At 43.4% G+C, this 22,398-nt stretch overlaps 1 long non-coding RNA gene across 1 annotated transcript in view; it reads right to left on the bottom strand.

Moving 5' to 3' along the window:
- The window catches only part of LOC140453290 (uncharacterized), a 36,355-nt gene extending 28,763 nt beyond the window's left edge, over positions 1-7,592 (bottom strand). Inside the window, exon 1 of the long non-coding RNA XR_011952337.1 lies at positions 7,511-7,592. This is a non-coding gene — a long non-coding RNA (uncharacterized lncRNA). The remainder of the gene's footprint in view (positions 1-7,510) is intronic.
- Between the last annotated feature and the right edge of the window lie 14,806 nt (positions 7,593-22,398).

Raw genomic sequence — 22,398 nt, 5'->3', positions numbered from 1 at the left:
GAAAGCCAGAGATGTGGAAAATGGAAGATTGCAGAAGTGGTGAGAACTTTAATCTCACTTGCCATAAGATTCACTGAACAACATGCCCAACATCTCATCGCACAATTAATGAGGTGACAAACAGGAGGTTGGAAATAATGGTGGAAATAATACCATGAAACTCATTCACCACCAGACTTTAACTGTAAGTGGGAAAACTCCCTGTGCTTTCTTTCATCTCTACATCAACATTCCTTGACTTTCATTTCTAACAGGTGAGCAAAGACACTTATTCTGAATGCCTGCAGTAAACAAACAGGTTCTGATGAATTCATCTAGCTACAGTTGCAACTCTTGACGCCTTGCCTGTGCAAGCAAAATGAGATATTTATTTCAATAGATGACTAAAATACTGCTTCCATTTAGAAAGCACATTAGAGGAAATGTTTTAAAGTATATCATGTTATGACTTACTTTTGGAATGACTATTATGCAGAAAAAGCCAAGTGCCTTAGAAGAATTTCCACCTCTCTATGATGGGATTCCAATCTGAACTCTGTCTTGAGCAGATAGGTAAGTAAATTAATCTTCTCCTTACATAATTAAATTTGGCAATAAACCTAATGTTAATTCTAATTCTTGAGGAAATTTCAGTGTAAATCCTGAAAACTTCAATTTTTTTGTGTAAATGTCGGATCGCTCTGGGGCTAAAATAAGGCTATAATCACTTGAAATTATAAATATAAACCACAAATCAGAAACTAGATTTTGTGGGTGCAAAAGTTGGCCAGCATGCAAAAAAGGTGCAGTGTGTGACAGACTGCTGACTCAGCCTTCCAATGCAAGCAGCATGCAAACTTTATGCTACCAGTTCACTTACACATTTTCATGCACAATCAGCACTGTATGTGCTATTGAATAGTTATGCGCCTAAAGAGAGGGCACTAAATTGTGGCAGGCTAGCATGAGGTAAAGTTATCATGCAGGGCTTAAAGCCACATGGCAGGTGTGCTTTGACTGATGCAGCTTTGTCAAAAATTGACCTAGGAAAGGCACAAGTGTGGCACTGTAACATTGAGAATGGGCTCCAAGGTCTCCGACACAGCACTTGGAGACAGAGCAGGAGGCATTGAAGAGGAGAGAGAGATCCTCTATCTATGGGTAAGAGGAGGCCTTTGGGACTGAAAGCACAAAGGCAGCAAAAGCAGATAACCATCATGGTCAGTGTGTAACTGGAGGACATGGTTACAGTGCCATAAGAAGTCCAATGACCTCACAAGGTTGATCAAGTTCATCTTCAAAGGTCATATCTTACCAATGGAACTACTGCTCTCACACATCACTGATTCGACTATCCCCTTCACCCACCCAATCCAATCACCAACAACTGTAATTCATATATCACATCCATAAATCACTTCAGACTTAACTGCACATATTGACAGCAATTCAATCAAATCAGGCACATTCTCCATACTACTCACCCAAGCACACTCTCCTCCTCTTCTCACAGGCCAAAGTGGTACACAAGTGTAGACTATAGCACCTCAACAGCAGACAGCTGACATGACCTCATGTCCTCACCCTGATAGAGGAGACAATGCTCTCCACCATTGGGATGGCCATGACTCAGGTCATGGCCAGCAGCAAAGCTAAAACCAATTAAAGTGACATTCTGATCATATCTGATTTCCCCTCTCACATCCCAATCTCCTCTTATCCCTACTTCATTTACATTGTGTTCAGTTCTGGTCACCCTACTATAGGAAAGATACAGAGGCTTTGGAGAGGGTGCAATGAAGGTTTACCAGGATGCTGCCTGGACTGGAGGGCTTGCCTTATGAAGAAAGGTTGAATAAGCTCGGACTTTTCTCTCTGGAGAGAAGGAGGAAGAGAGGAGACCTGATCGAGGTATACAAGATAATGAGAGGAATAGATAGGGCCAATAATTAGAGACTTTTCCCCAGGGCAGGATTGACTGGTACGAAGGGTCATAGTTTTAAGATATGAAAGGAAAGGTATAGAGGGGACATCAGAGGTAGGTTCTTTACTCAGACAGTTGTGAATGCATGGAATGCGTTGCCAGCGGCGGTGGTGGAAGCAGAGTCATTAGGGAGATTTAAGCGACTGCTGGATATGCACATGGATAGCAGTGAGTTGAGGGATGCATGGGTTAAGTTATTATATTTTACATTAGGGTTAATTCTCAGCACAACATTGTGGGCCTAAGGGCCTGTTCTTTGCTGTACTTTTCTATGTTCTATGTTCTATAAGCTGTAGATAGTTTAAACATACACTTACTTATCCACGCCTCCTCTCCCTGCAACCTTTTTATACTTTTCCTTGTGATAATACACCTGAACTGTAACCCAGCTGACAGCAGTGCAGGAACAAAAAATGGAGGAAGAAGAAGGCGCAGGTAAAGGAAATACTTTACACACTGTCACACTTGCAACAATTGCTGTAGATACTGGCAAGGCCTATACTCTATGGGAGAGCTTAGAGATAGAATTTGCACAAGATGTGGGTGGCTTGTTGTCAGGATATAAACACTGGAGGATGCCATTGCATTAAAGTGGCAGCGGGCTTGCATGAAGACTTTGATGGGGTGAGCTTTGTTGTGATAGCATTTGAAGAGAGAATGTGCTAACTAGCAAGCAACCAGGATGTAGAACACGTGACCAGTGTAGGAATTATAACTCTTTTCTCGTGATAATAGTACCTCCACTTTAAAACTGAACCAACTCACTGAGCATTCTTTAACCTGTCTTCAAATAAATAGAATTTCTGTTTGGGGTACCAGATCTGGTATGAAATTGGTTAGTGTGTGTCAAGCCATCATAGAAAGATAGTAGACTGATGGGTAAGCACTCAACAATGTCTGATGCATTGATGGGCATGCCAAAAAGGTTGCAATTACTATCAAGGAGCATCCAAGTGTCCAACACCTAGTTCATGGTTTGATGCAGAGCTTGGAGCCCACCCTTCCCATCATGAGAACAGCGACCAACTCCATTGGCTCCAGACCCAACTATGATGCAGGGTTTGGGGATTAATGTAATAGCTTTCACTGCAGCACAAGCTGAAGCCGCCCACTGTCTGAGAGCTGCAGTAGAAGCTCAGACTGAAGTCATACAAGCTCAGCTTGTTACCCTGCAAGTTCTGACTGCTGTCATTATTTCTGCATATATCAGTGCTCTAACGGGATTGTAGGATCTCACAGCAGATCAGTCGGATCACTGAGGTGCTGCCTTGGAGTGTGACAGTGGTTCAGTGGAGAATGTGGGACTCTGCTGTTCTCTCTCAGCGTGACAGTATCTGTCCTTCCACCACTGCTTCGCTGCCAGTGCTCTTGCTTGCTGCCACCCATATTGAGGACAAGAACTTTCTACATCATCCACAAGATCCTCTGGAGTCTCTCTCACTGAGCATCAGCTGTCTGCTACCAAAATAGCTGGAGTCATTAGATAACATTGCAGAAACTCAGAAGCAGGTCAAAGCACGCGATAAACATGGCAGAAAGGGAATGCACGGGAGTTTTACATGGAATACTGGATAGTTTGATTTATGAGGTCGGTTTGGAATTCTAATGATTTTTATTTCCCCATTTGCTGTCAAGAGGATCCTCTGATGGGCAGCAACACAGGGACGGTGATTGACTGGTTATGAATGGAAGTACTAGAGCTCAGGAGAAATTGCAGAATCTCACAAAAGCATAGCAAAATTTAGATTACTTACAGTGTGGAAACAGGCCCTTCGGCCCAACAAGTCCACACCGCCCTGCCGAAGCGCAACCCACCCATACCCCTACATCTACCCCTTACCTACACTACAGGCAATTTAGGATGGTCAATTCACCTGACCTGCACATCTTTGGACTGTGGGAGGAAACCCACGCAGACACGGGGAGAACGTGCAAACTCCACACAGTCAGTTGCCTGAGGCAGGAGTTGAACCCGGGTCTCTGGCGCTGTGAGGCAGCAGTGCTAACCACTGTGCCACCGTGCCGCCCACTACTGAAGGTGTTTGGAATTTTAGCGTTTGGCACCATTTAATAGTCACATTGTTATGAATAATGTGACTCACTTCAGCACTCACTCCAACAATCCTACCTGGTTCAACTGCACAACAACTATTTGCAACCTGTTTGAACTCAAATCAATAATATGTATCTTTTGCACCAGCATTAATTTTCTGAAGATTACTGATGTGAGCAGATACACTCTCAATGCAGATTTGCATTTGTAGCATCACTCTCTCTCTCTCTCTCTTTCATTCCTGAAGATGTTTTTATATCATAGCACTGGGTCAGTGACCGTGCCTTTACATCCGGCTCAGAAGCCTGTCTGTTCAAGTCTCAGTCCAAAACCCTGAGCATATAATTCACACTGGCACTCCAATGTAGCTTAGTGGGAATGCTGCACAGTCACTCAAGCTGCCTCTCGGGAAGAGAAGATAACCCAAGGTTCCATCTTCGCTCTAAGACACAGTCAGCTTCTATTGTACTGTTCTAAGAGCAAAGTTAATCTGATGTCCTGGTCATTATCTGTCTCTGCACCAACATCATTAAAGTAAATGACCTGATCATTATGTTATGGTTGCAGACGATGATCGCAAATCAGATTCCAGAGTGAAACCTGGCCTGATAGATTGTAACTTTTAATTTTGTTATTTGTTGCTGTGATGGTTAGTCACTGGAAATTCTCAAAGGATGCTGTCAATGAAGTTTTATTAGAAGAATATCAAGGTTTATTCGACATAAAAAGAAAGAAAAGTTAACTATAATATCAAGAGCTATTTGAAACAGCCTTATTACAAATAACAGAAATAGAAATTCAATACTTTTACCCTCAACAACTTTACAGATACTCAAACCTCAGTGAAAGATCACCCTGTCAGCAATTTAAAGTCCCTTGTTCAGTTGACCTGATTGCAATGATTTCCTAGAGATTTCTTCTTACTGGCTTCACAACACTTTCAGGCAAACAGATAAGGTTTTTCATATCACCAGCTTCCAGAAATTTTCTATTTCTGGATATTTTTCTCTTAACCCCATTAGATTTTCCCTAAGCTCCTACATTTTGGAGACTGTGAAACTAAAAGCAACATTTCACTCTGACTAAAAATGACAAACTACCTGACCTTCAGGTTGGTTCTGTCTTTCTGTGTTATGAAACACGTTGTTGCCTGGCAATTGCCCATTTTATTTGCTTGGTTCTATCTTTGTTTCTGATGGACTGAACTATTCACCTCATGGATGGATTTTTTTTTAAAACTTCCACACAAACCTACAAAACTCACATAACTCAAAAATAACACTAGAACTATGTCCTTCACTTCTTAATATCGAAATACAAATCAAATTTAAAAGTTATGCGTTATTTTGCCATGTTAGAAACCACATTTTTTTAGTAATAATAATTTATCAAATAGTCATTGCAATGATATTATTACTAGTGAGTTTTGAGAAGATTTGGAGCTCAGGTTGAGGTTCTGGATGTAAGTTTGCTCGCTGAGCTGGAAGGTTCATTTTCAGATGTTTCGTCACCATACTAGGTAACATCTTCAGTGAGCCTCCGGATGAAGCAAACAGAGACACGCACGAGAATTTCTAGAAGCATGGCATTCCAACCGGAACTCTATCAACAAACACATTGACTTGGACCCAATTTACCACCCCGGAGGAAAAGAACAGGAAAGGACATCACCACAGAAAGTGACATCACCAACCCAAAGAAACCCAAACATATAACTAGAAAGCAGGAATCAGCAGCAGTACTTCGTCCAGAGGCTCACTGAAGATGTTACCTAGTATGAACATAGAACATAGAAAAGTACAGCACAGAACAGGCCCTTAGGCCCTTGATCTTGTGCCGAGGTTTAATCCTAATGTAAAATATAATAACTTAACCTACGCACCCCTCAACTCACTGCTCTCCATGTGCATATCCAGCAGTTGCTTAAATATCCCTGATGACTCTGCTTCCACCACAACCACTGGCAATGCATTCCATAACTCTCTGCGTAAAGAACCTACCTCTAACATCTTCTCTATACCTTTCTCCTATTATCTTAAAACTATGACCCCTGAGGAAAAGTTCTGGCTATTGATTCTCATGGTGACAAAACGTCAGCGAGCAAATCTACATCCAGATCTTGTTATTGTATGTTTGACTTTGCTTTACACAAATTGACTATTGCATATCCTATATTGCATTAATGACCATATCTCAAAGCCATAAGTATTTAATGATAGAAAATTATTTTGGAATATTCTGAGGTTGTGCAAGACACAATGTAAAGTGCAAATCTTTCATACTAAGTGAGGCAATGGTATAGGGGTATTGTCATTGGGCTAATAATACAGAGACCCAAGACTAATGCTCTGGGAGTATGAGTTCAAATCTTGCCACAGCAGATAAATCTTGAATTCAAAGCTAATCTAACCATGAAACCATTGAGCTAAAGCTGTGAGGCAGCAGTGCTAACCACTGAGCTACTGTGCTGCCCTTTGGACTGCAGATGTTAAGAAAACAACTCAACACCATTTACCCAAGGGCAATTATGGATGGGCAATTAATAATGGCCTTGCCAGTGATACCTATATCCCACAATGTTTTTTAAATCCCCAGAAGTAGCTACATTTGCACTGTTACTGTCTTAAATTCAGTTAAAATGCGGAGGTGCCAGTGTTGGACTGGGGTGTGCCAAGTTAAAAATTATACAACACTAGGTTATTGTCCAACGGGTTTATTTGGAAGCACTAGTTTTTGGAGTGCTCCTAAAGTTTGTGCTTTCAAATAAGCCCATTGGATTATAAACTGGTGTTGTGTGATTTTTAACTGAAATTTAATTAGCAGCTTTAGCAAGACTACACTAAAAGGGTTTAAATCTTGTGTTGCCATGATGAGTGGCTCTAAGTGCCATTGTATGCTGTATGAATTCATCCTCAGAAACAAGCAATCATTCTTTCAGATTCAAATATCATCAGATTTTCCATGAAATTGATTGAAATCCATCATTAGTTGTTGTTACAATGTTCAGAGAGCTACGATTGAATTTGGAGGGGTTATTGTTTCTGATTATAGTCCCACTCGTCCACTGGTCATAAAAATATATTAACTTTAATCAGTTTAGTTGTATGGCTAATTATAAAGACCTCAGACTGTGTCAGGTTCAGTTTTAAGAACAAGTCCACCAGATTACTTCAATCAACAACAAATAACTGGTCTTTTATATAAAACAAAATTACTCAAACAACAATGCAAAGATTAGTGAAAGTTTGGATCATGCAAACACACATATACCAGTGTTTTAAATACATGCTAGAAGAAACTGAGGATTGCAGATGTTGGAGAGTCAGTCCGAGGAGCAGAAGCAATGTTTGGGCATAAGGGCTTATGCCTGAAGTGTCAACTCGGGCATAAGCCTGACAGGCTGTGCTTTTTCCTGTGCTACACTTTTCGACTTTTAAATACATGCACCGCAGAGACACACACAATAAAAACAAAACAAGAAAAAGAAAACTTACCAGAGTTATAAAATTTTTTTGGCAAAGTAATAACTAAATTTATGAAAAAGAAATACATTATTGATTTTCCTGTAAGTTGTTCTGATTCTGCAGCTATTCTGCACATACAAGAAAGGTCACTGGGGAGGACTTCCTGGAACAGCTGTGGCTGAGTGATTTCCCTCTGCTTCACATGGTGGGGCAGATTCCAAGGAAAACCTTTTCAGGAATTCCAACCATGCAGCAACAAAGACTTTTAGTGGGTTTTCAACTTAGCTGAGAGGAGTGGCAGGAAAATAGTGAGAGAGCAATGGACTGCTGCTTCCCAGAGAGGTTGCAAATTCTCTCTCACTGAGTTCAAAAATGCAATAGCCTTGTCCTGCTCACAAAACTGGGCCGTCTTGCCTGTTTCTGAATGCTTTGCAGAATGTGTAATTCCATTCAAGCTCCCTGTGCCTCACAGGGTGGCACAGTGGCTAACATTGTTGCCTCACAGGGCCAGTGGCTCAGGTTCAATTCCAGCAACTGTCTGTGTGGAGTTTACACATTCTCCCTGTGTCTCCATGGGTTTGCTGTGGGTTCCTTCCACAGCCCAAAAATATGGAGGCTTGGTGGATGAGGCATAGGAAATGCAGGGTTACAGAAATTGGGTTACGGAGTGGATGTGGATGGGATGCTCTTTTGAGGGTCGATGTGACTGTATGGTCTAAATGGCCTGCTTCCACGTTGCAGGGATTCGATGAGGTTAAACGTTGCTTCTGCTCTATTCTGTGCCTTTCCTTAGCAAAGTGGTCTTTGTTTAGAAGTTCAAAACATACTTGTAGTCTATTTCCAATCTTGATCAGATTAAAAATTATCCACTTACCTTTCAAAGCTCTTTGTGCTGGAGATGCTGGTCAGGAGTCTCTTGTTATGAGTCTGTCTAAGATTCAACAAATGCTGCAGTGAAGAAAAGCTTCATGGAAGCCACAACCCATTTTGCAGTAGGCCGTGTGCTGTATTCTGTGACTTACACATCCCACAGTACAGCCAGGCACTCTGACAGCGCCTGGGAAAGACTAACTATGGATAGTAAGAGTGGAGTTAGCATGTCAGTTAGGTGAAAAGGCTAGGGTGCCGGCTGGCTGAGGGATATAGGGCACATGCAAGAAAGAAGTTCCAGGAACTTGTTCCAATGACAGTGAAGCAATGCTGATAGAGTTCCAAGTCAGGGTGATGTGTGGTTTGGAGGGGAATTTGCAGTTGATGGTGTTCTCTGGATCTGCTGCTGTTGTCCTTCTAACAGTGATAGTGGTTCCTGGCTGGCAAAGTGCTGTCAAGGGAGTCTTGGTGAATAGATAGTATACATAGCTGTCACTGAGTAGGTGAAGGGTGTAGGGCATCAGGTGGGTGAGGGGTGTATGGCATCAGGTGGGTGAGGGGTGTCAGACACCAGGTGGGTGAAGGGTTGTAGGCAACAGGTGGGTGAGGGGTGTAGGGCACCAGGTGGGTGAGGGGTGTAGGGCACCAGGTGGGTGAGGGGTGTAGGGCATCAGGTGGGTGAGGGGTGTAGGGCACTATGTGGGTGAGGAGCGTCAGGCACCAGGTGGGTGAGGGATGTCAGGCACCAGGTGGGTAAAGGGCATAGGGCACCAGGTGGGTGAGGAGTGTAGGATGCCAGGTGGGTGAGGGATGTAGTGTGCCACATGGGTGGGTACCAAGTGGGTAAGTTCAGGTCTGACAGGTGCGATAAGGTATCCATTCGGAGGCAGGAAATCAGGGCAGCCGGAGGAGGTTTGTCAGGTCCAGACCGGCTGATGGTGGCAGCGTCACGGCGAAGATAAGTTTCTGGCAAGGTTGTGTGGGAGTCAGTTGAATTAGGTTGGATCAGGAGGGTTCTCGGCAGGAGTTGGCTGTTAAGGATCTGGAGGTATAAGAGATCCAAGGTGATGTAGCAGATTGGAGAAGGGGGATCAGTAATAAGTTGGAGATTTCAGTTCAATAGTTATCGAGGTATTAGAGCATGCTTTAAATCCTTTAATCTTTCTTGGTGAACAATTAAGTTTAGGTGAGTCTGAACTCTGACTTTAATGGACGCTTTCAGAGGGATTCCTTATGGTCCTGATGCACAACTCCATTCCATGGTACTCTAACAATTGTTTGGCCATTGGAATATCTGGACCATTATTTGGATCACATCTGTTCTTTACAAGGGAGAGGATAGTGGATTTTGATCAGAAGCTTTCCCTTCTGAATTCTATCCTCAGGTGTGGTAAAGCAACAAGTGACACATTGAGGCAAAGTTCAACAAAGTGAGATAATTTATTCAGTTTGCTTTATCATTGATGTTGACCTATCCTCAAACTTCATATCCCTATGATAGTTGCATTGGACCCCCCTGCTATATTTTGGTGAAATTAATAATGTTGCTTCCTTAGCCTGTCAATTAAAACATGTTTTTAAATTTTTTTCACATTATGTGATTGTCACTGGCTGGGCCACTATTTTTTGTCTCCAGTTAATTGTCCTTAGGAAGTTGGTGGTGAGCTTCCCTCTTAACCACTGATAGCCACATGGTGAACATACACCTCTGACACATGGAAGAGGGGAGTTCCGCGGGACCTTGTTCCAATGACAGTGAAGGAGTGCTGATAAAATTCCAAGTCAGGTTGATGTGTGGTTTGGAGGGGAATTTGCAGTTGATGGTGTTCCCATTAACTGCTGTTGTCCTTCTAACAGTGACAATGGTTCCTGGCTGTCAAGAGGAAGTCAGGACTGCAGATGCTGGAGATCAGAGCTGAAAATGTGTTGCTGGAAAAGCGCAGCAGGTCAGGCAGCATTCCTGAAGAAGGGCTCATGCCCGAAACGTCGATTCTCCTGCTCCTTGGATGCTGCCTGACCTGCTGCGCTTTTCCAGCAACACATTTTCAGCCCTGGCTGTCAAGATGCTGTCAAGGGAGTCTTAGTGAATAGATAAATATACACTGCTGTCACTGTGCTTCAATGGTAAATGTACTGAAATTGAAAATGGTGTATAGATGCCAGTTGAGCAGGTTGCTTTGTCCAGGATACTGCCAAACTTAAAATGTCGTTGCAGCAGCAATTGTCCAGGCAAGTACAGAGTATTCCATCATATTCCTGACCATATAGATGCTGGACAGTTTTTTGGATAGTCAGCAGCTCAGTTACTCTTATTTTAAAAAATTTGTTCATAGCATGTGAGTACCACTTACTATGCCAGCATCTATTGTACATTCCTAATCACCCAGGCAGCAGTAAAGTGTCAACCACATTGATGTGAATGTGGAGTCACATGTGGCCCAGCTCAGCTAAGGAAAGCAGAACTTCTTCCTTCAAGGACATAGAGTCATACAGCACAGAAACAGACCTTTCGGTCCAACTTGTCTGCACTGACAAGACATCCTAACCTGACTGAGTGCCATTTGTCAGTATTTCGCCCAATTCCCTCTGAACCCTTCCTATTCATATACCAATCCGGATGCCTTTTGAATGTTGTAATTGTACCTGCCTCCACCACTTCTCTGGCAGCACATTCCATACATGTACCACCCTCTGAATAAAAAATTAACCCCATTTAGAGAACTAGATGGATTTTTTCCAACAATTGACAATAGTTATTATTGTTAGCTCAGCTTTATATTCCAGATTTTTGTTAAATTCAAATTTAACTGTCTACCATGGTGTGCTTTGAATCCATGACACTAGAACATAGCCCTGAGGATCTGGGTTGCTAGTCCAGTGAGATTACTGCTACATCAGTACACTGCCTCCCCTCCCCTTTCCCTTTCAGAATCCATATGTCCTGACCTCCTCTTGCAGACACAGTATTGAGACAGATTGTGTAGTTCAGTTACCATCCACTTTGGTGTTAATTGATTTACAAGCTGTTGAATAATCTTCATGTACAGCCATATCTAGGAATAATTTTTTAGCTTTATATATGTAGACTATTTGGATTGTCCCCTGATATTCAAGTCTACATCACCTGAAAGCTAAAGTTATGAGTACTGAGGGAATGATCCACATATATGTTCACTAAATATGGGTGTATTGAACAGATCAACTATAATTGGGCTTTATTCAACACAATCATTGAGGAAGTTTAACCATTACGTACCTAGATTCAAAAACAAATATGGACTGGTATAAATCGGCTCCTGATGATTGGTGATCTCTTTGATGGTTGAAAATAGCTGAACAGTAAGTTACTTCATTCACATCATTAAAATATGAGATTGACTTTTATTTTAAATTGACTTTAATTTTAAATCTCAAAAATGTAATATACTTGGGAAGAACTTTACAGCAAATACTACACTAATGCTGCTGATATACATGTTCATACATTTCTCAGTGTGAAACCTTTTATCAGGCAGCGTCTTTCATACTTAAAATTGCATTTTAAAGGGCATCATACTGCCATTCAAGAGAACACTAAAATGTTAGTGTTGCAATCATCATCGATATAAAATGAGCTCTGCTGTCAATGTATGCCACTAGACTCTGACGCAGTACTTGGCAAACCTTGTATAACATTAAACATAAGACTGGTAGCAAATGTTAATAGCCTGTTCCATATCACTTTGTAGGCAAGGTTTATTTTGTTCTCATCATGAAACTTTGCACGGAAAGTATATCTAATATGTCATTACAGCCAATTAGTTTAGCATTCATTTTACATTGGATTAACAAAAAAATGTTGCCTCAGACATAATAACAGTCCATTTGAACAATTAACTACGCTGCACTAACATTTAAGTTACAGGTTATATGCTGTTTTGTTATGTCTCACAATCAGTATATCAATATATGTTTGTGAGACTTGTTCTCATTATGTCATAGCATGTGACCTGAGAGTATAAAGGTCTCTATCTTACCCTGGAGATCACTTGAAGCATGACATGCTACAAGGAGCATAGTTTTCTTTTATAACCTAATCACTTGCTTATGGCCCAAATATTTATGTGCCTGTAGGTACATTGTTGGTACATAATAGTGAGCTGTGGTCTGTGGATTTTTCAATATCGTGGGACATAATATAAAAAATTGCTGCAACAAGTAAAATACCCTGTTGGAGACAAATGCATATCATATGCTGGCAATGTAGTCATTCCCTGGCACCTTCATGACTTGCTGCCAGCCAAGTTCTGATGAAGGGTCACTGAACTCGAACCATTAACTCAGTTTTTCTCTCCATAGATGCTACCAGACCTGCTGAGTTTCTCCAACACTTTCTGTTTTTGTTTCAGATCTCCAGTATCTGCAGTTCTTTGTTTTATAGTATAGCTGCCAGGCAAATTGTCTTCCAATAATCTATTTATCTCTGGATTTGGCAAGCTTGAAATTACTCCACTATTACAAGGACTGTTCACTCTTGAAGCAAACTTTCACCAGTGGCAACTCTAATAATCTATCTCATGAGTCCTTTCATCATCTCACCAGAATTTAACTTGCAACCCTATGGATAAACTTGCATTTTCCCCACTTCTCTGAGCATTCGGTGTCTTTGATGATGCTAACTTCTCTCTATAGCTGTCTGAAACAGTCAATGGTGACCGTTCTTTTGAAACAAACACTTGACATATATCCTGATCAACAGCAGACCATATTCCCTTTATATGAATACAACCAATCTTTGTATGCTTGAACTTCCTTCAGTAGTTCTTGTCATAAATAGGACCTGCAGAAGGTTCCTTTCAGGACAGTCCTTCAGCTCCCTTCTACCTGTGAAACCAAAGCCTACACATGGCCCTCAGGATGACCAGCCTCTTCTTCCAGGGCAACAGTGCCAGCTACAGTGCAGACTTCTTCCATCCCAGATGTGGATGCTGGGACTGAATTGACACATAGGAGAAGGGAAAGGAAGAAATAAATACTGAGAGCACATAAGTCGCCACGGGTATTATATCATTATAAAGTTTCTTGAACTTTTGTAATTGTGTGCTCATTTGCACTCTTAAAATGTTTGCTCTAGTGTCTTTGTCATTGCTGGATCTGGTGATTTCGCACCACTGTAAGAGATAAGCTGCCTCTTCAGACATCCCAAGGATGAATTAATTTGTAATGGCCAAGCATCACCCACCTCTCAAAGGTTACTGGCGTCTTGACTGTAGATAGCATCAGATCCTCAAACTGTAACTGAGACTAAAAGCAATGTATGGATTGTGCATCTACATATGGATTGTGTTCACATCCACCTTGTGAACAATAGCACAGAATAAGTGATGAATCTTCACATCTTAGGACAGAAAGATGTACTGTACCTGTAAGCTTTTCAAGGGAGCTCATTGATGCACTTTTCAACAGACTGCAGAAGATTGCCGCATGTTCCCATTCTGTCCACATCTGAGACCATCCTCCTTGGTTGTCTCTGGTTGTGAAGGGCAAAGCAGGTCATAGCTGGGCAATAATGCAAGGTCCTGATTGAATACTTTAGGCATTGAAACCTCCGTGAGAAGTCCAGGGGTGTGTTGCATTATGGCCTTGTTGGAAATGTGGCCAACATTTTATCTCTGTTCTGTGTCAGTCTGAGGGTTTCATTAATTGTTGTGAGCCAGGTTTTTAGGGACAAAGCTAAAAATCACACAACACCAGGTTACAGCCAACAGGTTTATTTGGAAGCACTAGCTTTCAAACTGCTGTTACTTCAACAGCTACCCGATGAAGGGGTGGCACTTCAAAAGCTAGTGATTCCAAATAAACCTGTTGTACTATACCCTAGTGTTGTGTGATTGTTAACTTTGTCCACCCCAGCCCAACACCGGCATCGTCATATCATGTTTGTAGGGGATAGACCTTGTCTTCCAGCAGCCATCTCCATATGGCCTGAGGAGCTTGGAAAGAGGCAGGACCATGTGAGTTCTTCAGCAACCCAGGATATTTGGCAAAGTTCTCCAAAATCTGACAATGATAATAGATAATAGATCATAGATCATAGAGAATTTGAACATTGATGGAGTGATAACCTTCTCTGTTGACAAACTCTGCAGGTTGGGTGATGGGTTGCTCATTAAGCAATGTGGGTGCAGTCTAAAGTGCCCGGTAGGATTGCCAGTGATGGTGGAGAATCCCACTTACCAGATTACTTGACTGTCCTTGACAGAGGGAAGGATATAAACTGGTGGGATCTGTAAAAGTAACATTAGTGACATCCTAGGTACATGTGTGTGTGGAGAATTGGAAGAGGCCACAAAGGTGTCCTGTTGCTCCTTAAAACGTGCTGGTTGCATAAAAATTCAGAGCGTTTATTATTTGAAGGCCATTGGGATGGGATTGCAACCCAGACCTTCATATGCAAGACCTGCTCCAGAAAATCACCAGTTTGATGCTAATGGCCTGGGCCATCTTTGGTCTGCATCTGGACTGGATTTCCAAGATTTGTGGAAAATCTGGTAATTCTCCTCCAACTTCTTGGGGAGGATCTTCACCTGCTACAGTTTGCTCTCTAGAGAATGCAGCAACTGCTGGAGCTTCCTGCTTTTGCTGACAATGTTGCAATTGCTCACTCCTTCTATGCTGTCGTCATCTGTGCAGCAAGGCCAAAAGGAATCCTCCATCAACTGGAATGCCCTCATCAGGTGCATGAGTCAATAATCTGTGGGGAATGTCAAAAAAAAAACAGGATTTTGGAATTTATGAGCCCTCATAATAATCACAGTGAAACATCATATTGTATTCCAGTATCAGCTATGAAAAGTAATTCTGAAATGATGAACCCAGGTGACACTTTGACGTTAGCATCAGAATAGATTTGCTTATGTGACGTGACAAAGAGGCAATTAGTGCAAACATTGTAATGGTCATGATTGCTTGGTGCCATAATTTTTAATGTTCATTCTTGCAAAAAAAAAATGATGTGCTAATAAATTACAATTTGATGGCAGCTGGGTGGCATTATTGAATCACTGGATGCTTGATTAATGTAATTTTTTTGGTAATAACACAGCCTCAAAGTCAACTAATTCCACTTCATCCCAAAGACAGACATAACTTACTCTGCCCACTCTGCTTGTAGTTATAGCCATTGTGCATTATTATTACTGGGTAGTTACTTTGAATTGAAAATGTCAAGGTTTCAGCTTCATGTCCTCTTGAGGGACCTGCAGACTCTACCTGTGATGCAGACAGGTTCCATTCTTCATATTCTCCTTTGTACTGCTTTTCCTGTCTCATTGATGAACTTTTGGCCCCCTTTACTTCCATTCATCCGCTTTACAGAATCAATAATGTCCCTAATTTACTCCTGAGACCATGGCTTTGTGAGCTGCCATGTCCTTGTTGGACTTAACGCATTGAGGGCAGAGTGCTTATCCCTTATGCCACCTCACCCTCCATTCCCACCGACCCCATCCCCCCACAGATCCCTGTTCCCCTCTATGTTGTATGAGATCCACCCTTTGATCTTGAACTATTACCGTTCAATGTTATGATTTCCTCAGTGACCCAACTTCATGAACATCAACTCGAGATGTGAGATTCCTACTTTCCCCAGATGTCCACAGAATGGTCCCTACTACCTTGAACTAAAAGCGCAGCAGGCCAGGCAGCATCTGAGGAGCAGGAGAATCGACGTTTCAGGCATAAGCACTTCTTCAGGAATGAGGCTGGTGTGCCAAGCGGGCTGAGATAAAAAGTAAGGGGAGGGGAATTTGGGGGAGGGGCGCTGGGAATACGATAGGTGGAAGGAGGTGAGGGTGAGGCTGATAGGCCGGAGAGGGGGTAGGGGCGGAGAGGTCGGGAAGAAGATTGCAGGTCAAGTGAGCGGTGCTGAATCCAGGGGTTGGGACTGAGATAAGGTGGGGGGAGGGCAAATGAGGAAGCTGGAGAAATCTACATTCATCCCATGTGGTTGGAGGGTTCCTAGGCGGAAGATGAGGCGCTCTTCCTCCAGGCGTCGTGTGGCCAGGGTCTGGTAATGGAGGAGGCCAAGGACCTGCATGTCCTTGGCAGAGTGGGAGGGGGAGCTAAAGTGTTCAGCCATGGGGGCAGTTGGGTTGGTTGGTGCGGGTGTCCCAGAGGTGTTCTCTGAAATGTTCCACAAGTAGGCGGCCTGTCTCCCCAGTGTAGAGGAGACCACTTCAGGTGCAGCGAATACAGTAAATGATGTGTGTGGAGGTGCATGTGAATTTGCGACAGATATGGAAGGATCTATTGGGGCCTTGGAGGGAGATGAAGGGGGAGGTTTGGGCGCAAGTTTTGCATTTCTTGCGGTTGTAGGGGAAGGTGCCGGTTGGTGAGGGGTGTGGACCTGACGATAGAGTTGCAAAGGGAGTGGTCTCTCTGGAACGCTGATAGGAGTGGGAAGGGAAATATATCCCTGATGGTGGGGTCTGTTTGGAGGTGGCGGAAATGACGGAGGATAATACGATATATCCGGAGGTTGGTGGGGTGGAAGGTGAGGACCAGTGGGGTTCTGTCCTGGTGATGATTGGAGGGGTGGGGTTCAAGGGCAGAGGTGCGGGAAGTGGAGGAGATGCGGTGGAGAGCATCGTCAACCCCATCGGAGGGGAAATTGTGGTCTTTGAAGAAGGAGGCCATCTGGGTTGTTCGGTAGTGGAATTGGTCCTCCTGGGAGCAGATGCAGCGAAGGCGAAGGAATTGGAAATATGGGATGGCATTTTTACAGGGGGCAGGGTGGGAGGAGGTGTAATCTAGGTAGCTGTGGGTGTCGGTCGGTTTGTAGTAAATGTCTGTGTTGAGTTGGTCGCCCGAGATAGTAATGGAGAGGTCTAGGAAGGGGAGGGGGGAGTCTGAGACGGTCCAGGTAAATTTGAGGTCGGGGTGGAAGGTGTCAGTAAAGTGGATGAACTGTTCAACCTCCTCGTGGGAGCATGAGGTAGCGCCAATACAATCATCGATGTAGCAGAGGAAAAGGTGGGGTATGGTGCCAGTGTAGCTGCGCAAGATGGACTGTTCCACATTTCCGATGAAGAGGCAGGCATAGCTGGGGCCCGTGCGAGTGCCCATGGCTACTCCTTTGGTTTGTATACGGTTGCCCATGGCGACTCCTTTGGTTTGGAATGCGGGTGCCCATGGCTACTCCTTAGTAGCATCGTATCATCCTCCGTCATTTCCGCCACCTCCAAACAGACATCACCGTCAGGGATATATTTCCCTTCCCACTCCTATCAGCGTTCCAGGGAGACCACTCCCTCTGCGACTCCCTCGTCAGGTCCACACCCCCCCACCAACCCAACCTCCACTCCCGGCACCTTCCCCTGCAACTGCAAGAAGTGCAAAACTTGCGCCCACACCTCCCCCCTCACCTCCCTCCAAGGCCCCAATGGATCCTTCCATATTCGTCACAAATTCACCTGCACCTCCACACACATCATTTACTGTATCCGCTGCACGCAATGTGGTCTCCTCTACATTGGGGAGACAGGCCGCCTACTTGCGGAACATTTCAGGGAACACCTCTGGGACACCCGGACCAACCAACCCAACCGCCCCGTGGCTGAACACTTTAGCTCCCCCTCCCACTCCACCAAGGACATGCAGGTCCCTGGCCTCCTCCATTGCCAGACCCTGGCCACATGACGCCTGGAGGAAGAGTGCCTCATCCTCCGCCTAGGAACCCTCCAACCACACGGGAATTATGTAGATTTCTCCAGCTTCCTCATTTCCCCTCCCCCCCACCTTATCTCAGTCCGAATCCCCGGATTCAGCACTGCTCACTTGACCTGCAATCTTCTTCCTGACTTCTCCGCCCACACCCCCCTCTCCGGCCTATCAGCCTCACCCTCACCTCCTTCCACCTATCGTATTCCCAGCGCCCCTCCCCCAAATTCCCCTGCCCCTAATTTTTATCTCAGCCCACTTGGCACACCAGCCTCATTCCTGAAGAAGGGCTTATGCCCAAAACGTCGATTCTCCTGCTCCTCGTATGCTGCCTGGCCTGCTGCGCTTTTCCAGCACCACACTTTTCAACTCTGGTCTCCAGCATCTGCAGTCCTCACTTTCTCCTCCGGGTGTTTGACTGACCAAGGCCACACACTGGACTGGAATTGGATGAGATCCTTGGCTGATTACTAAGGTACCTCCTGACTGATATTGACCCCACTAAGGACTGCTTTCTTTTGGCTTTCAGATGTGGCTGTTATGGTTAAGAACAGGCAGTATGTTTGTCTCATGGGCGCTTGCACATGTCGTATGTTTGACATTGACATAGCATAGTGCTGAACGGTAATATGTCCATCCCTTAACTGTTCAGTGATTGGACTTTGAAAAGGTGCGTGTCTATCCCTCTGCCCTTAAAGACACGCAAGCCACAAAAGAGCTTATGTCCAATACAAATGCAGGGCAGAAAGGCTGACAGCCAGTAAGTTAGCACTGAACAGCTTGTGGTCCGAAAGGCAATGCAAACCCCAGAGGCTGCCCCCTCCAAGTCAGTGTGTGAGCACTATGAAAGTAAGAGCATCCTGTGTAAGTACATATGTCCCTGTACAGAAAGTGACCTGATAGACGTTTGCAAGTCAGGTTCCCCTGAGCTCCAGAACGAAGCCCTGATGTGCTGTATGGTAGGAGAGGTAGTCTGAAGGCAGCCATGATGGTTTGGTGAAGCTGGTGTTTTGGCGATGCCCATTTGCACGGACAAAGGGTGAAAGATGAATGTGTTCATGGAGCAAGGAGGGACATGTTGGTGAAAACAGAATTGTCTGAAGGGCCAGAGAAGTGAGCAGTGAGCTGCTGCTCTGACTTCTATCCCAGAATTTGAAGCCATCAAGGTTATAGAGTCTTAGAGATGTACAGCATGGAAACAGACCCTTCAGTCCAACTCACCCATGCTGACCAGATATCCCAACCTAATCTAGTCCCATTTGACAGCACTTGGTCCACATTCCTTTAAACTATTCCTATTCATATACCCATCCAGATGCCTTTTAAATGCTGCAATTGTACCAGCCTCCACCACTTCCTCTGGCAGCTCATTCCATACATGCACCACCCTCTGTGTGAAAATGTTGCCCCTTAGGTCTTTTTTATATCTTTCCCCTCTCACCCTCAAACTATGCCGTCTAGTTCTGGACACCCTACCCCAGGGAAAATACTTTGTTTATTTATCCTATCCATGCCCATCATGATTTTATAAACCTCTATAAGGTCACCCTTCAGCTTCCGATGCACCAGGGAATATAGCCCCAGCCAATTTAGCCTCTCCCTATAGCTCAAATCCTCCAACTCTGGTAACATCCTTGCAAGTCTTTTCTGAACCCTTTAAAGTTTCAAAACATCCTTCCAATAGGAAGGAGACCAGAATTGCACGCAATACTCCAAAAGTGGCCAAACGAACATCCTGTATAGCCACAACATGACCTCCCAACTCCTAGATTCAATACTCTGACCAATAAAGGAAAACATACCAAAGTCTTCTTAACTATCCTACCTGCAACTCTACTTCCTGGGGAAGGAGGGGAGGATTGGGAGTTGAATAGAAATGAGACAAGTTTAGCAAATAATGAGATGCAAACACATGAAAATAACATAGTTGCTGCTCATTAGCAAGATTTAGAACTCGTTGTGTACACCCTAAGAGGGAAGCATTGGCAATGTTTCTCTTGACATCAAGAATCTGACCTTTTTGTTTTCAATTTATTTTCTTAACCTCCTTGTCGCTGCCCACACCCTTCAAACATACAGATAATTCAGCTGCCTGCTTTTGCAACAAACTTGAGACCAGAGATGAGGGAACCTTTTCTCTTTCCTGGCAATATATATGGAATTAACTAAATCCTGGAGTCAGCATCCACAAAACATTAAAATGCAAAAAAGATGTTTTTGGATATATTGCACAGATCATTTCTGTTGGATTAATGGCTGCCCTTATTCGTTTCATTGTAGAAACTACTTTACAATGGATTTGCAGACTTTTCTTCTTCAGAGTGGAATTCAAAAGAATGGTTTGAGAAGAACCCCATTCTATAGCAAGGATATCTAAATGGGAGAAATCCAAAGATGATTGTGTGTCAATGGCTAAGTAATCATCAAATACCGTCTGTCAACTCAATTTAAAAAAATGGTCACATGATGGAAACAAGAAGTGGAGGCTTATCGGGGTCTGAGCAATGCAGGCCAAGTCAAGATTTGAGACAAAATGGAAAGAGGAGTTCTTCGAGGCCTGTTCCAACATTGGGCACATCTCGTTACATCTTTGATGTTGCTGAGCAGCAAGGTGAGTTTTTAATAAGACAACAGTGAGTTCCCAATTCAATGGAATTCCGTTTCATTCAGAGCCTCATGAATGCTGAAAGTCAGCTCATTATTATTTAGCTTCCTGCTTTATCAAATGCGGCAAACAAGTTGGACATTGAGAATTCTCAGTATAGAAATCCAAGCAGGTACCTGCTGACTCCAGCTGCCACTTATTCTGAAAGACCTCCATATTGGACAGTGGGCACCAACATCTCAGGGCATGCACCATGGGCAACAGCCATGTGAGAATCAAAGCCCACTCACTTCAATAATTTCACTCCGAGACAAGATCTGAATCAGTAGTGTCTTTTATTTTACACTTGCAAGTGGGTGTGATGTCCAGTGTCTATAAGGCAGAGGACATACACACCAAATTCAATTCATACACAACATTTATATGATTTGATTTCTTTTGTTTTACACTGCTCCTCCCCTGTTTACATCTTCCACTTCCCTAAGACCGGCCCCCATTAACCCTGTTTATCTCTTGCCTTATCCGGCCTTGTCTGTGACAAAATGCTTATTTCTGGCCTCACAAGGCTGTTTGACCTCATCCTGCTGTATATGCTGTTAGGCATATTCTTTTTTCATCATTATCTACCCCCTCCATCTGTGCCTTTCCCAAGGCTGTTCTGATCCCTATGACCCTTTTAATTGGGGTTTGTTCCTCTGTCTCTGTAAAAGTGGGAAACAGACGTTTATACGTACTGTTTGTACAGGCGTATCTAGCTTAACTTCATCCCCTCACAACATCTTATCTACTTGCCCGTAATGTCTACCATTGTTTTGCAGTCACATTTCATTCTGACATACAATTTTAGCTAATACAAAAACAATTATATATTTCCTCCACATCGTTTCCATTCTTGTTGACTCAGCTCGTGGCTAAAACAATTACACACTGGTGTGAGTTTATTTTACTTTATAAAATGGAATTGCAGAATTGCAGAAGTAACATTAATTTACCTATATCCCACAATTTCCCCCTTTTCTTTTAATTACCATTTGTTATCTTCTGCATTTTTCTTTTAGGGGCACCTGTTTCATCAAGGCTGTTTCAATCAGTCTTTGGGTGAGCCCTCGTATACAGGGTATGATACAACAGCCAATGGCCACCAATACCCTGACTACTACTATCAGGGAAGTAAGGATAGAAACCACCACCCCATTCTACCTTCCAAACCAGGACTCAAGCCATCCTGTGAGAGATGTGTCTGCTCCTGGATTCTCAGCCAATTCCTCTGCTAAGGTAGTCAATCCCCTTAAGGCCCGAGTAATTGAACCATCAGGTGCAGTGTTATTAGGAATAAAGGTACAACAGCTTCCTCCTAACATCACACACACACCCCCTTTTTCTGCTAAAATCATATCAAGGGCCATTCTGTTTTCCCATGCCATCCTACTTGTCGCATCAAGCTGGTCTGATATTCCTTTAACCGCATCTCTTGTATAATTTATAAATCGCTGTTGGTTATAGAAAATGTAATTTATCCAATCTACATTTTTATTAATTGTTACCCACCAGAAGAGAGCTGACTCAAAGCCTGCTGCAATCTGGTTACGAGCCTTAAATTCATCAGGTACCCGCCTAGGGACTCCTACCGAATCGAGATAAATCCTGTCATCGAAAGAAGTGTCTAACAGTAATCTCTTACCCCTTCCCTTTTTCCCTCCTATCTTTTCCTTCTCAAATGCCAGGGTAAATGGAATTGCCAATT

Source organism: Chiloscyllium punctatum, chromosome 27 (assembly GCF_047496795.1).
Source record: "Chiloscyllium punctatum isolate Juve2018m chromosome 27, sChiPun1.3, whole genome shotgun sequence".
Lineage (NCBI taxonomy): Eukaryota > Metazoa > Chordata > Chondrichthyes > Orectolobiformes > Hemiscylliidae > Chiloscyllium > Chiloscyllium punctatum.
Note: the sequence above shows the minus strand (reverse complement) of the source record. Positions and strands in the feature narration are given on the sequence as shown.